General features: G+C 43.3%; 1 protein-coding gene across 2 annotated transcripts in view; it reads left to right on the top strand.

The window, feature by feature from the left end:
- The window catches only part of LOC105465222 (transforming growth factor alpha), a 108,320-nt gene that overhangs the window by 73,576 nt on the left and 18,967 nt on the right, over positions 1–15,777 (top strand). The window lies entirely within an intron of this gene.

The following is a 15,777-nucleotide window of genomic DNA, read 5'->3' as shown; positions in this document are numbered from 1 at the left end:
TCAATGTAGAAATCAGGTCATGGGAGATGGTTTTCCTACTGTACTCTGTTCCTGTAACCCAGAGCTTTAGAGCTAGGACTCTGAGGTCACACTGCCTATTTTTGGATTTCCCTTCTGCCTCTTCCTAGTTCTACATCTTTAGGCAAGGCTTTTAACCTCTCTAAACCTGTATTCCTCATCTGTAAAATGGATAGAATAATAGAACCTATATCACAGGGCTTTTATAAGAATTAGATAGTAGGTACAAAACTCTTAGCACAAAGACCAACATCCAACGTATTTGGTAAATGTGTTTTGTTGTTGTTGTTGTCACCATTACTCTATAGTAGATTATTTTAAGAAAGGTACTAAAAATAAATAAATAAATAAATAAATAAATAAGAATTTTTCCGGAGGCAAGAGGTTTGCAGACTTTCTTCCTTAAAGAATACTTACAGAAACTTGAAGTGTATGTTATTTATTGCTATATGATAAATTAAAATTCAGCAGCTTAAAGCAATAAACATTTATTTTCCCACATGGGGTCTGAGAGGAATTCAGAAGTGGCTTTGCTGGGAAGTTCTGGGTCAGGGTCTCTCATTGTGGTTGCTGTCAAGATGGCAACTGGGGTGCACTGTCATCTGAAGGCTTGAGTGGGGCTGAAGAATGGCTCACTTACTTACAAGCTGTTGGTGGGAGGCCTCTGTCTTTCCATATGGACCTCTCCATTGTGTGTCCCAATGACTTAGCAACTAGCTTCCCCCAGAGTGACCAATCCGAGAGAGAGAGAGAGAGAGAGTGAGAACAAGGCAGAAGTTACAGTGCTTCTTATGACCTAGTCTTTGAAGTCACATCCCATTCATATTCTATTGGTCACACAGACCAACCCTGAGACAGTATGGGAGGGCATTTCACAAGGCTATGGATACCAGGAGATAGGGATCATTGGGAGCTATCTTGGAGGCTGGATGACAAGGGGAGTTTAGGACCACAAAGACCCAGAGGTTTGGTGGCTGACTATAGAAATGGAAAGGACTGCTGTATAGAAGAGGGAGACTTATTCTGTGTGGCTTCCAAGGATGGAATTCAAAACAATACACACAGGTTTCTGGAAGGCAGATGTTAGTGTGGTTTAAGGAAGAACCTCCTAGCAATGATCTGCCCAAACAGAATGCCAGTACTAAGGCAGCTCATTCTATTTGGGGCAGTAGTACTTAGTACTGCCTTAGAGACTGAGCCCCTGAGTACTGGAAGAGTAGAGCACAGGTTGGGTACCCTCTCCCAGGGACACCATATGCAGAACCCTGACTGGGTAGAAAGATAGCTGTGAGTACCTCTGACTCTTTGATATTTCACTTCTGGATTGGGGAGAATTTTGTGAAAGGAGACCCTTAGGGCTTCATTTCTTTTACTTTTGAGGAAAAATAAATTTTTCATGGAACTATGAGATCTTTGCTTCTGAACCAGTATGGCTTAGAGAAACTATTAAGAGGTAAAATGACCCTGGTGTTTCTGGAATCCCTTAACATTTCTCCTTTTAAGAGCAGAGCTCCAAGTTGTTTGGTTTACACTTAGCCCAGGGGATTTAAACCAGGAATTCCCAACTTTTTTATGAGGCAGAGCCTTTAGATCATGGAAGAGGCAGGAATGTTGGCATTGAGTTTTCCTCACGGGGAATCCTGGCACACCTTGGAGAGAGGGAGGGGGGTTGCAGCTCTGGGAGATATTGTCCGGGGAAGGCTCAGATATCCATCAATGGAAATCGGTCTACTCTTTGAGTATGCAAAAATACTAGCTGATGCTTTGCTGGGGATTCCCATAGAGAGAACTGAGAATGCACTCATTTCTAAAATAGATGCCTGGGGAAACTTTTTAAGTTGTTGATGGGGGTGGCGAGGCACTGCTATATTGGTCACCATGTGGGCATATAATGTAGAAAACATCCATAAGCAAAGGGTTTCCAGGGACATTAACACTAGAGCATACCATGTTTACTCCTCCCTTAGCCTGATCCTGAAATGATCAGTGAAATATGAAACTGTTTCTAAATGTATATCAGTACTGGAAGCTCTGAAGACTTTATGCCAGTGCAGGTGGCAGCCCTCCTACCCTAGTCCAACAACCACTACTCTGGAAGACAGGATTGTCAGGAGCAGAATCACCCAAACAGCCCAACCTTGGAAGGCCAAGGTATGAAGGTGAGGGCAGGCCACTGGATCCTATCAGTGCCTCAAGAAAGGACACAGTCAAGGCCACAATAAGTGACAAACTCAGTCAGCTCTCACTACTGGCATGGCATGAATGTCTGGAAAACACAGGGGAAAAGAGAAAACTCTTTAGTGTGTACCTGTTGTCTCCTGCTTCTACCAAATAGATTTCTTAGATATTTGAAGGCATTATAATTAAACTTCCCCTTTTCTGTCTTTATCTGGGCCCAAAATATTGAATAGGGCCATTGTCTCTGATGGAGCCCACCGTAACTCCCCATCATGCTACACGAAAGCAGATCTTTCTCTGTAAAGATGATGATGCAAGAAATCACTGGCCACAAGAAAGGATTTTATCATATGAGAAGATTTTTTGAGGAATATAAACAAATGGCTCTATTCCTAAGAAATAAGTAAAGATATTGAATAATCTAATTTATGTCTTCAAAACTGAAGCTGACATTGCATCTATGAAATAAGTAAGAAACGGCTGCAAAGAGATGACAGAATATGGTGACCAATTTTAAATCCATAGTACACTAATAAGCAGAAGATTAGACATCACAGTAAAGTCAGTAATTTGTTTAAATGGCTGGGAAATTTCTCCCAGAACTCAGGACTCAAAAACAAAAATAATGAGAAAAAAAGGGAAAAAGACCCAAGGTGATCCAATATACAGGTAATTCCAAAAGGAAAAAAGAAAACCAAGGCTGACACAATCATCAAAGATCATTAAAGAGAGCTTTCTTAAGCTGAAAAAGACTTGTCCTTAAGATTGAAAGCATTAACTTCAGGGTAATTTAACCAGTTCTCATTGCAATGAAAAGGTCTTATAAGCACTGAGGTGAAAATAAAAACAGGTTACAAAGGAATATAGTAAATCTAGCTTCAGTTTTTTTCGTCAACAAGACAGAAGTCAGTGGTGGGAGGCCTATGGGGTCCAAAGCTCATGACCCAAGTTGTTATTCATATGTAAAGTCATGTACATGAATGAAACACAGATGTTCTCAGACATATAATATTTCATTACATGGACATACCTCCCACATGCCCTTCCTGGAAAAAATGTCCAAAGAGCCTCTTCAGCTAGATAACAGCTATATCAAGATTAAAAACCCCCAAGTGGGGAGGATATAATTTTTTCAAAGCCAGTGATAATATGTTCAAGCAACTGTTGTCAGTTTAGTTATACTAGTACAGATGTCAAAATTATTGAAATAGAAGTGATATATAAAATAATGAGGATATGAAATCAGATGACAGAAATAAAAACTGGTAACTGGGAAGAAAAAGAAGGAGGAAGTAAGTATGCTATTTTTTTTAATCTAATGACACATCAGATTTCATTTTTAACATTGATAATTGAGAAAATAAACTAAATTTTTTAAAAATTTAAACAATAAAAAGGGTATTTGTATTCTAAATCACCACAAAAGAGGAAAGAAGTCAAAGAAACATGATCTTTTATACAAAAGACAAAAAAGGCAACCTACTAAAAATAATAAGCATTTGTAAAATGTTTTCTAAACACAGGTTATTTCTTCTCAGTGATAAGACGGCAAGTCGTTTGCTTAGGATATTTGTATTTCCAAAATTATACAATGAAGATGCGTAACATTTTAAATAACAAATTATAAAATCCCTTGTGGGGGCTGTTATAAAATGTTATTTGATGTGTAACACATTACCAGTAAAACTAAAGAATGGATGGATAAGAAGTTCCCAGTTACAATAAGATATGATCAGGATATTCTGGGCTAGGATGGTCGTGCTTTTTTTTTTTTTTTCCAGTGGTAACGATTTAAGATTTTGCAGCTGGTGAGATACATGATCATGGCCATTTGGAGAACTGTAGAGCACCCATCTTCTATGTCGAGAAGATTGATATTATAGTAGTTTCCATGCTATCCTGCCTTGGCAATTTCTGCCCAAAGGGTTTTGAGAATACAGTAAATTTACATTAGCTGTATATCATTTCCATCAAAACAGCTGTGCCCTGCCTGCTGTCAATTGTGGCTGCACCACTTTATATTTTGTTTTATAGAGTTGCAGAAGCAGCCTTTGCCCCATCCACACTTTGTTCAATTCACAGCTAATCTCACTCCTCACCCCAAAAGACTGTCACTACCCCTGGAGAGGTTTGTGAAGGTCGACCTGATCCTTCCAGGATGGAGAACGGACAGAACAGACCTTAAGCTGGGGACCAGGGTTTCAAGGTCGAGTCTCCCAATCAGGGACAGATTGACTTCAGATTGTAAGTGCAGGGCATGTTGGTGTTTGGGTGAGGCTCCCAGAAGAGACAGTGAGAGAAAGAGAGAAAAATGATATGATTTATTGTGAGGATTTGTCCCACATCAGAAATTCTCTAACCAATCCCCGAACACCGTTCAGAGTTAACACTTGGCATTAGAGTAACACTCCTGTTGTAACAGATAAACCCTGAATGTTGTTTATTTCCTGCTCATGTCAAAGGCTCTGCAGGTTTTCCTGACCCTGCAGACTTCTTTCCATGTATTTATTCAAGGACCCAGGCTCCTTCCATCCTGTGGCTCCTCCCTCCTCCATGTCCTGCGGGAGCCTCTCTATTCAGACAGCAGCTGGGAAAAGACAAAGGGAGATCACATAGGGAGTATCTTATGGACCAAGCCTGGAAGTGGAGCATGTTACCTCTGCTCAGATCCATTGGCCATATCCTGGTCACATGGTCACACCTAACTGCAAGGGAAGCTGGGAAATGTAGTCTGTGTTCTGAGAAGAAAAAGGACTCCAGATTTACGGGAAATCCTGGGAGTCTCTGGCCCACACTTCATCTTTTGCATATTTCCTGCCCCCTTAAGAAAGAAGTTTCCCAGCTGAACTCTTTCAATTAAAAGAAAAAAAGTTACATAAGTATAGTGGTTGGAAATGGAATGGATCAAATAGGCTGTACTCTTTTGGGGTTTTGTTGTTGTTTACGGTGGGAGTGTGTGAGGTTTCTGTCCACAGAGACCAAGCCTGAGGTCATCTCTTACCAAACATCTTTCTTCTGAGCATCTTCTGACTTCTCTAAATGATTATTTTGTCTCCTTCCTCCTTATTCCTTTTTAATGATAAAACGTGAGACAGTAACATGATTTTTCTTGCACAGATTAAGTCTAGATTCCTGAAGGCCAGTCTTCTATAACACTACAATTCTGTCTGTGAATAAAACACTAAAAATAAAAATTGGTTAAGCTTTAACTGTGTTTATAATGTTGTGGGGTTTTAATTTTAAATGGTTGTGTTCAAACTCTAAAATGCTCACTTCATGAAATTTGAAAATTTATAAAAGAAAGTAATTGTGCATAATTCGACCACTCTCTTACATCTCAGCTCTTTCCTCTTGAATATAATCTTGATTGAAGGGCTTTTATCTAAGGACAACCAAAATCATCTGTACAAAACTCAGAGGGAATAGGAAAGAGAGTCACATTTTTGTCATGGGACATAGTCCCAACTACAAATTCACTTCTATGTTTTTAAGACTGTTGAGCTTTGCCTTAAATTTACCTCTGTATTCTTCAGTTTTCTCACTTAAAATGAGGAGTATCCTTCTTCCACCCACACTGCATCTGCAAACTACAGATGAAAAAGGCACCTGTCAAAAGTTCTGAGGACATAAAATGTTCTAGAAAAACAATCATCCCAATAGTGCTTATATGTGCTCAGTGTAGAGGGTTTAAAGGGATTATGGTTCAAAGACTCAACAAGAGGAAGCCTTTTTTCCTAAGGGTGGATTGAGAATTTCCTGCCAACCACTTTACCTAACAATTTTGATACTTATAAGGAGAATAGAGGCACACAGAGACTGCAAAGGCAGGTAGCCCTGGGCTGTAACGGGGCTGCTCCTCCAACAAAGCCAGAACAGAATTCCCCATCCAGCAGGACTGGCCTCCAGTTCCCAGAGCCATTCACAATCTCATTCAAAGCCAGCTGATGAGAGCCAAACATAGACCTCCTTGTTTACTTTGTGAATGGAACTTGGAAGTAAAGTATTTTCCAAATGCTGGTTGACACCAAGAGGATGTAATTACAATAAGGGGCTTTCTGGTTTGAAGATATGAAAGAAGGAAATGGTTTGTCTCTTTGAAATCAAATTATCACATATTAAAAGAAAAGGGGGAGGCTTAGCTTCCAGTCCGCAAATCAAAATCATGACCTGTAATTTTCTTTTTTTTTTCTTAAAATTACTAAGACCAAGGTAAGGATAGAAGAAGCCGCCTGGGAGCTGGAGAACGGGGTCATGAGGAGGAAGAGGAGCTTAGTGGGAGAGAGTGTGATCTTCGTCCAGCATATTTCCCATCTATTTCCGTTGCATTTTAATCCATAATGAATGTAAAATGGTGATTGGCAAGCTGCTTGTGGAGTCTCACACCTGCCTCTCTCCTCCTTATGCCTTTTGGGGGAGGTAGTGATGTTCCCAGGGGGAGTTGGGGTACAGGTAAGAGGCCAAGTTGAAATATGCATGTCGTGCATCTTTAGATGGATACAATCTCTGGTTTTAGCCTTCACTTAACATGATTCCACTGAGGTTTTATTTTCATTTCCCAGAGCCTATTTGCTAATTAAAGCCCTTTGCCTTGGGACTCTTAGCCCTTTTAATTCCAAAATACCCCTAAATTTTCCTGTTAATTCCTGATTTGTTTATTTTCCAAATGAGAGTAATCTTGAGTGTGTGGAAGATGCCCACAAGGACTTCTTAACTCTCAACTCTCTCTCACACACACATGCCCTCTGAAGTGTCAGTGTGCTGTATTAGAAAGGGCGAGAGCTTTAGAGGAAACCAACCATGCATTCTGGTTTCAGCTCTGCCATTTGCTGACTTCACAGCATTGAACAACCTTAAACCCCCTGAGCTCCACTTTCCTCATCTGTAAGATGAGATAGTGAGGATCCCCTTGCAAGATTTTTGTGGGAATTAAATAGAATTCTCTCTATAAAATGCTGGGCATAGCACTTGCAGTAAGTGAACAATCTAATAGTAGCTGCTACTAATAATATCATCATCATCATCGCAGTCCAACCTCAGAAAATTCTACATTGGGTTAAAAACTCTAAGACCAGGTACTTTAGATGGAATTGAAAGCTGGCAAAATACTTCTGTGTTCATATTATCTGATTTTCTTCTCCCTGTTGGAAAAGAAAAAGGTACCAAAATGATGCAAACTCTGCTTTTGCCTTCAAAGTAAGTGTGATGAACCCCACTGGGCTTCTCTGACTATATCTGTTTTCCCAGTACACACACACACACACACACACACACGCGTGCACACACACACACACGGCTGCTGAGTTATCAATAACCAGTATCTTTGTAGGAAAGTAGAAACTAAATTGTCTGCTTCTTTACCAATACCTTTGTTTGAATTTGGTTCCATCACATCTGATGCCCCTTGAGTTTTTCCCAAAGGGAGAAATGGTCAGAGGGAATTAAAATGGCTCAGATATTCCCTTAGGTTTCCCCTACAGCATCTTGTTTGAAGCTGCAAAAGCAATTCAGAAGTCCATCTTAGGCCTGCTCTGAGCTCCTGGATAAGAGCACTTTGTAGCCCAGAGGTTCCTGCCCTTAGTGGAAGGCCTGAGAGCATCTCATGTTCCAGCCACCACCCTACTTCCAGCAGCTCCTCAATTAACCATCATCCCTGGACATGTAGAAATCTCTTTTGCATCTGTATTTTCAACCACTGCTCCCTTGTGTGAATAATAAGTTCCATATGTATAGTTCCCCACTCCTCCCCCAAATAACTTCCTCTTGTTTCTCCTGAAAGTGCCCCTTTCTGATTCCTAGAAGATGTTCACAAGTGAAGTGTTCCCCTTCCTCACTGCAGTGTGATCTGTGGGTTGGGATCATGTGCCTTCTCAGCATTTGTGTTTCTGGACTTGAATAGCATCCTAATTTTCTATAGCTCTTCAGTCTCTCAATGTCAGAGAAAACCGGGACCAAATTTCAGTTCTACTACATTCCAGGTACATGTCCATTGACAGGGTTATCTAAGCTTCAGTTTTGTTTTCTTATCTTAAAAATAGAGACTAATAGTGCTAACCCCACGGGGTGGTTTTGATGTTTAGTGAGATAATATGGAGTCCCTGCCCTTCAGTGGGGATGGAGGGGTGGGTAGGATCTAAAGTCAGTGTATGATCAGGGAAAGTTAAAACGCAAATAGAGTCAAATTTCTTCAATATTGGAAAAGATCACTGAAGAGCTAGTAGATTTTCCAGGGATTATGTTATAGGAAAAATATGTTCTCTTTTAAGCACAGAAATTCTCTCAGTAAATTGAGAATCTGGGGTTGGGGGATGGTAGAGACAAAAATGGCCCTGCCGCACCCCACCCAGCTGAACAAGCGGAACAGCGAGAGAACTGTAGCACTGTAGTTACCTTTCTCTCTTTCACTGCTGAACTACAATGAAGGCCCCTTCTCTCTTAAACGATGGTACTGCAAAGCTAAACTCTGTTTTCAAATGGTTTTATATCCATCATTTAAAAGATATTCAGTGTTCTTGGGTTTATAATGAATGAGTTGCATAATTATATTTATCTCATCTCCACCATCCCACACTCCCCCCTCTAAGACAGCAACATTGAATTCCCCTCATTAGTTGGTAACACTTGAGATCAATTTCCTACTGTTAATGTGACGGGGATTCCTTTTCCGTAATCCTGCTGACATCCCCGCTCATTTGAAAACTCTCTTGTTCTTCTGCCCGCACACACCACCCCAGGAAATACCCCTATCAATCAGTTTCCTCGATGGGGCGATGGGGCGTTGCTCCCTCTGCAAAGGTCAGTGGCAATGCCACACCAGATGCTAACAGTGCTCTTCCTCTTCAGGATCATTCACAAAAGTAAGAATCATTCTCACCTGCCCCCACCCACATGCCCAGGGGAGCAGGGCCCCCGCTCACCAAGTCTCTCTGGACAGGCACTGGGTTCTAGACCATTTACTTCTCTAAGCTCTGGCTTAGCAGTTCTGCCACCCGAGTGTAAGCCTCTGCACCAGCCTCTCCTTCACTCCATAGCTGCCTTTGCAGGTTCACGCATCACCTCCCGAACTTGAAGTGCCACCCTTGTAAACTGGGTCTGCTGCTGCCCTGAAGCCAGCCTCCCATGCCAGAGCTGAGTCCAGAGCCTTGGGTGACTCCAGCCTGGCCTCGGGGTGCAATGGAGGCCTTGATATCTGGGAGTATCAGACTTACACCCCCTCAGCTTCCCCAGTAGCTACTGCTGACTCCCATCTTTACTAAATTAATCTACTGCCTTTTCTCCTAGACATCCAAAAAGTATTAGTTGGCTTTGCCATTGTAGTATCTGAAGACAAAATATTTAGTCCCAGGTCAGAAACTTTGGCTGAAAATTCCTACTAAAAAGCCAGACGTCATGATTAAATTGTTAGAAAGTTAGCTATGATATTTGAGGAAGTTATGAAATGGCTATAAATGATGTAAGTTCTGCAATGGGCAAACGTGTTCACAACTTTTGACATCCGGGGAAGAGAGTTAAGAGCCACAGGCTCAGCCGGCTCCCACTGACCAGCACAGCATGAAGTCCAATTAGGGCTGCTTTTAAAGGGGGTGATTGTGCTCAGTGGTGTGGACGCTGCTCCCACGGGAGCAGGGCTGTTGGAAGGAGCTGTCCAGATGGCTGTCTCCCTGGCTGCTCTGAACTGCGGAGGCCCCTCCTGTGAATTGGATGGGGGATTTCCCTGCCCCTCAATTGCTATTCCAGACCCTCTTCCTGTAAGTGGGGTTGGGCTCCAGGCCCTATTAGTGGGTCTGTGGTCTCTGGGCAAAGCTTTCACAGCTTCCCCAGAGAGCGGTGGTGTCTGCGAGATGTGCGTTTGGTTAACATGCTGGAGGGGCCTCTCATAAATTTCATGGCAACAGGAACTGAGTGGCTTTGAAACTCCAGCTGCTGGTGGGCTCGATATGAGGTCTGTTCCGAAAACTGGAACATTTGCTTTTCCTATCATCCGCCCTGAGTGCTACTCAGACCTGGTGTCTGGAGGAGATGAGCCAGAGTCCTGGGGGCCAGCGCCAGTCCTTCTCTGCCCTCAGCTGGCACATCTTGAGGAGACTTTCTTTGGACATTCCCTGCTGGCCTTTGCCACCTTCCTTTTCTAAGTGATTCTTTTTTAAAAATTTTAAGTCTCTAGGCCTTTCCTTCCCTCACTCACTATTTTCCTGAATTTTCAGGAAAAAAAAAAAATAGAGTGGGAAAGGGAGAGTGAAGGGAAGTAGAGAAAAAATAGGAAGAGAGAGAAAAGCAGGAAGAAAAGAAAGAGGCAGACTCAGAGACTGAGAGAGAGGCTGAGAGAATCATTCTTAGGAAAGATACAAGGAATTTGGGAGTTTCCTTGTAATGCTCATTTTTATAAAATAACTAGAGGCAGTTTTGCCCCCCAAGGAGGAGATTGTGCTCTAAGTTACTGAGCAAACCGTTGCCCATTGACAAGGTTATCTAAGCTTCAGTTTAGTTTTCTTATCTAAAAAATGGAGACTATTTAGGTTAAAGCAGGCCGCCTACCCTGCCTCGACTTGGGGGATGATGTAAGGAAAGCCCCTGGCACTTAGCCAGCACTCAGTAAGTGACACCCCTGTCCCTGCCCTCCCCCACCTTCCCCAAAGTGTCTGTCATAGGAATAGCCTTGTCTGCCTGGGCCGGCCCTGCTGCGGTATTGGGGGTGTTCTTTGCTGAGTCTGGGAGGATCTAAGACAAACACCTTTAAAGGCCCCCAAATGGGAACAGTGACTCACCCTCACTTGTTGCAGGTGGTTTTAGTAAAGCACATCAGCTCACAAGGCACCCTAGGGACACACAAGCCCCAGTGCCGCCCTCCTGCAGCTGGCTCACCCGAAGGGTGCACAGGAAGAGCAGAGTGGCCACAGTGTGGCTTGCCCTTGGGACTGTGGTTTGACCCACTCCTCCCTGTCCACTTACGTCTCAAGTTTGAATCACATCCCCTATTAGAAAACCTGTGACAAGCTCCAAAGCTGCCGAATATGCTGGTGGAAGCGGAACCCGTCCTGCACATGGTGCACATTGAACTCCTCTGGGTGGCGGGGGCAGGACAGCACCCTGTGCAAAGAGCCTCGAACTTGAATCAAATGCTTGTTTTTAAGATGTTTGGTTATATGGGGGGGGGCAAGGCAGCGGGGGGAGAATGCACATAAGAGAATAGAAAGAGTGAGCTTAGGTGCGTGTTCACGTGCAGCGTGTACTTACATGGTTCTCTCTACATGGTGGATTACAGATGGGTTTTATTCTCTAATATGGTATTTATTATATATTGATTTATTTTAATTTCCTAAAATGTATCACTTTTGTAATGAGAAAATGTTTTGAAACTTGAAAAAGTTTCAAGAGTGAATGTATCATGGTTGTAGTTAGGTAAAGGGTTTTTTTTTTTTTTAAATAACCTTTTGATGATAGTCCACTAGCATCAAGCTCCCTTCATCCTCTCTGACCTTTGGGCTGAGGCAGACAGGTGGAATTACGGAGGACCAGGAGCTTGCACCCTAAGCCTCAGGTTTGTTTCCACTCTGGTCTCTGAATACACAGAGCGAGACCACCACGTGTCATCTGCCATCACTGTTACTGTTGCATGGAGTTTCTTCACAGCTTGGACTCTTCTGGCTTCTTAGTGAGCTGTGTGAAGTGAAGGAACTGATGGTTTACACTGGCAGATGCTTCTTTGGGAAATTGTTCAGGATGTCATCCATCATAGCACATGAAGCCCCCTTCAAAAACACCCGCAAAAGAAGAGAAGTTGCTCTCTGACCATTGCTCTCCAACCATAGACTTAGGGAAAGCTGAGCCTGTCCAGCTTGTGCAGAACAGGTATATATATTCCTATCTAATGAACCTTATACATCCTTGCTAAGACTGCCAGGAGGCATAGAGTTAGATTTGTCCCTCAGCTTCGGTACATGCGTGTGATTTTCTAACACCCATCTTTGTGTATTAACCTGGTGCCTGTTTTGCTCATTGCTACTCCTTACCTTTACTTTCCTTTGTCCCAATCTCTCCTTCCCTCTCTCACTGCCTGCTTGTCTGTTTTTTCCTGTTTCCCTCCCTCCCCTCTTCTCCTTCTCTTTCTTCTCTCTCTCATCGCTCTCATAACCCACCCCCCATGTCTCTATACTCTGTCTCCCTTCCTGTCTCCTTCCCTCCTTCTTCCCTTTTATATCCCTGTCCCCCGTCTCTCTCCTTCTCTCTTTTTCTCCCACACACACTTCTTTCTCGTTTGCGTTGCCTTTTTATGGTACCTATTTTTATAACACCTCCTCATGTCATTTATAAGAAGAGGCAAAGGTATCCATCAGTAGGGGTTAAATGAGACCACAGCAGAGTCCACCATTCACCCATCAGTTTTGGAGGAGAGTGTTCCAAAACAGATCCCAAGTTTTCTCTGTCTTTGAGTGTATTTCTACTGACCTAATACTTTACTACGAAGAACTTCAGCGGATTTAAGGCTTTAGAATCACACAGGAGTTTGAAGAGCTGGAAGATAATCAACTCCAAAAAGGACCCTGGCCTTTCTACTTTTCCAAGAGCCCATTTATCCTTTGCTTCTGTGTAACACAAGCCTGCATCTCAAACATTAGTGTGCATCAGAATCACCTGCAGGGGGCCAGACATGGCGGCTCGCATCTATAATCTCAGTACTTTGGGAGGCCGAGGCAGGCGGATCACCTGAGCCCAGGAGTTTGAGACCAGCCTGGGCAATGTGGTGACACTCCGTCTCTACTAAGATACAAAAATTAGCTGGGTGCAGTGGCATGTACCTGTTAATCCCAGCTACGCCGGAGGCTGAGGTGGGAGGATGGCTTGAGCCTAGGAGGTCAAGGCTGCAGTGAGACATGAACGTGCCACTGCACTCCAACCTGGATGACAAAGTGAGACCCTGTCTCAAAAATAAATAAATAAATCACCTGCAGGGCAAACGTTACAGTATAGCAATTCTATTTCAATAGGCCTGACTTTAAAAAATCACCTGGCAAGCTTGTCCCACAGATTTCCGGGCCCCACCCCAGAGATCCTGATTCAGAAGGTATGGGCTGGGTAGGGGTGGCAGACAGACTCAGGGGAATGTGAAGCTGTCTGTCCGCAGATCACACTTGGAGGAACCCAGCTCAAAGCCCTGACAAGGGATTTCCTCTAGCCGCTTGGAGGTGGTGGTTTAAACGGCCTTTTGTGGAGCCTGTCAAAAGCCTTTTTGAACATGTACATCAAATGAGATCCACTAGCCCAGCAGTCCCCAACATTTTTGGCACCAGGGACCAGTTGCATGGAACACGATTTTTCCACAGACTTGGGAGGGGTGCTGGTTTCAGGATGATTCCAGCATGTTACATTTATTGTGTACTTTATTTCTATTATTATTACATTATGATATTTAATGAAATAATTATACAACTCACCATAATGTAGAATCAGGAGGAGCCCTGGGCTTGTTTCTCTGCAACTAGACAGTCCCATTTGGGGGTGATGGGAGACAGTGACAGATCATCAGGTATTAGATTCTCGTAAGGAGCACACAGCCTAGATCCCTCACATGCACAGTTCACAATAGGTTTCCCGCTCCTGTGAGGATCTAATGCCCCTGCTAAACTGACAGGAGGCGGAGCTCAGGTGGTAATGTGAGCAATGGGAAGTGGCTGTAAGTACAGATGAAGCTTTGCTGCCTTGCCGGCTTGCATCAGGCCTCCGGGGTCTAGCCCCTTCATCTCTCTGTGTTTGCTCCTTGACACATTCAGTGAGCACAGAGAAGCCAGTTATGCAAACCACAGCAGACCCTTCCTGTCTCAATTCAACATCCAGCATCTACTGTTAGCCAGTGACTGGGCCCGTTCATCAACCACTCAGGCCAAGCACATGCAGGTGACTGTAACCAGTCCAGGCAACTGGACCCAGCAGTCCTGCAGACTCCTGCTCAGAGGAGAGTCCGGCAGCCCCCAGTCGATATCTCCACCTGGCTTTGGGCTTCTCTGCTTGTCCTCAGGTGTGAAAGACAATAACTGTCATTAAGGGATAAAGGGGACACTTGGTCTTTTAGTTACACCTCACTGAATGTATGGGGGGATTACATACTGTAGTGGTTTTACCACATGTGGATATTCATTCATATCTTGGGATTGTCAGTGTTGACAACAGGAGAGCTAACAGCTGAGTGTCATACCAGACAATCTCTTGAGTACAGAACTTAACAAGCATTACCTCATTCAACCGCAGAGGCACCAAGGAGGCAGGGGGACCCGCTGTCTTGTAACTATAGAGGCAGGCTAGGAGAGGCCAGCTGCTTCAGGTGGCAGAGGCAGGATTCAAACCCGTGTCTCTGACTCCAAAGCCCATGCTTTTAACCACTACACAATGTGTCTCCTTCAATGTCAAGGATTCTATTGTATTTTTAGCCTCTGCTTTTCCCCCCTGGAATTATGGGATTTCTAAAATGATGAGACTTCTAGAAGCAGCTGATGAATAGAAAGATAGCAACAGGAGTTTAATATTTAGAGATGGTCTAAAATCTCCCAAGATATGAAATGTTCTGTCATTTCTCAGAGAGCAAGAGCTCCAGGAACATGGTTTTTTTTTTCCTCAAAAAAAAAACTAAGTGGGAAAGACCCACTCCTGAAATACCCAAAATACAAGCATAAGAGGACCTGTTGAAAGGAGCGACGGAGACTGTATCGATGGAGCTGTCCTGAAATAGCGACATACCGTGCCTCAAATTTACTTTGGACAAAATGGGAGTGGAATAAAATAAGCCCAAAGTGCTGCCTGGTCAGCAGGTCTGTTGTGCATGATGGTGCTCCTGAATTGGCTGGCTATTTTTATTCCTGTCTGAAAGCCAAGGATGGAAAACCCTGAGAGGTTTGGCGACCACCCCAATCTCGTGAGAGTCATGGTACTAGGGCTCTGAGTAGGACCGTCTCAGGCCCTACTCTGCTCTTTTTTCTCTCTCCCCATTATGGGAAAGAGAAAAGAATTTCCCAACACTGACTGTGCTGCTCTCACATGGGTTTCTTGCTTTAAGTAATCTTTTTTTAAATTATTTAATTTTTTTAAGTTCCAAGGTACATGTGCAGGATGTGCAGGTTCGTCACATAGGTAAATGTGTGCCATGGTGGTTTGCTGCACATAACAATCCATCACCTAAGTATTAAGCCCAGCATGCATTAGCTCTTTCCCCTAATGTTCTCCCCACTCGCCCTCCCCCAAAAGGCCCCAGTGAGTGTTATTGTTCCCCTCCATGTGTCCACGTGTTCTCTTTGTTCAGCTCCCACTTATAAGTGAGAACATGCAGTGTTTGGTTTTCTCTTCCTGCTTTAGTTTGCTGAGGATAATGGCTTCCTGTTTCATCCATGTCCCTGCAAAGGACATGATCTCATTCCTTTTTATGGCTGCATGGCATTCCATGGTGTATATGTATCACATTTTCTTTATTCAGTCTATCATTGATGGGCATTTGGGTTGGTTCCATGTCTTTACTATTGTGAATAGGCCTGCCATGAACATACGCATGTGTGTATATTTATAATAGAATGATTTATATTCCTTTGGGTATATACCTAG

Source organism: Macaca nemestrina, chromosome 13, assembly GCF_043159975.1.
Source record: "Macaca nemestrina isolate mMacNem1 chromosome 13, mMacNem.hap1, whole genome shotgun sequence".
Taxonomy (NCBI): domain Eukaryota; kingdom Metazoa; phylum Chordata; class Mammalia; order Primates; family Cercopithecidae; genus Macaca; species Macaca nemestrina.
Note: the sequence above shows the minus strand (reverse complement) of the source record. Positions and strands in the feature narration are given on the sequence as shown.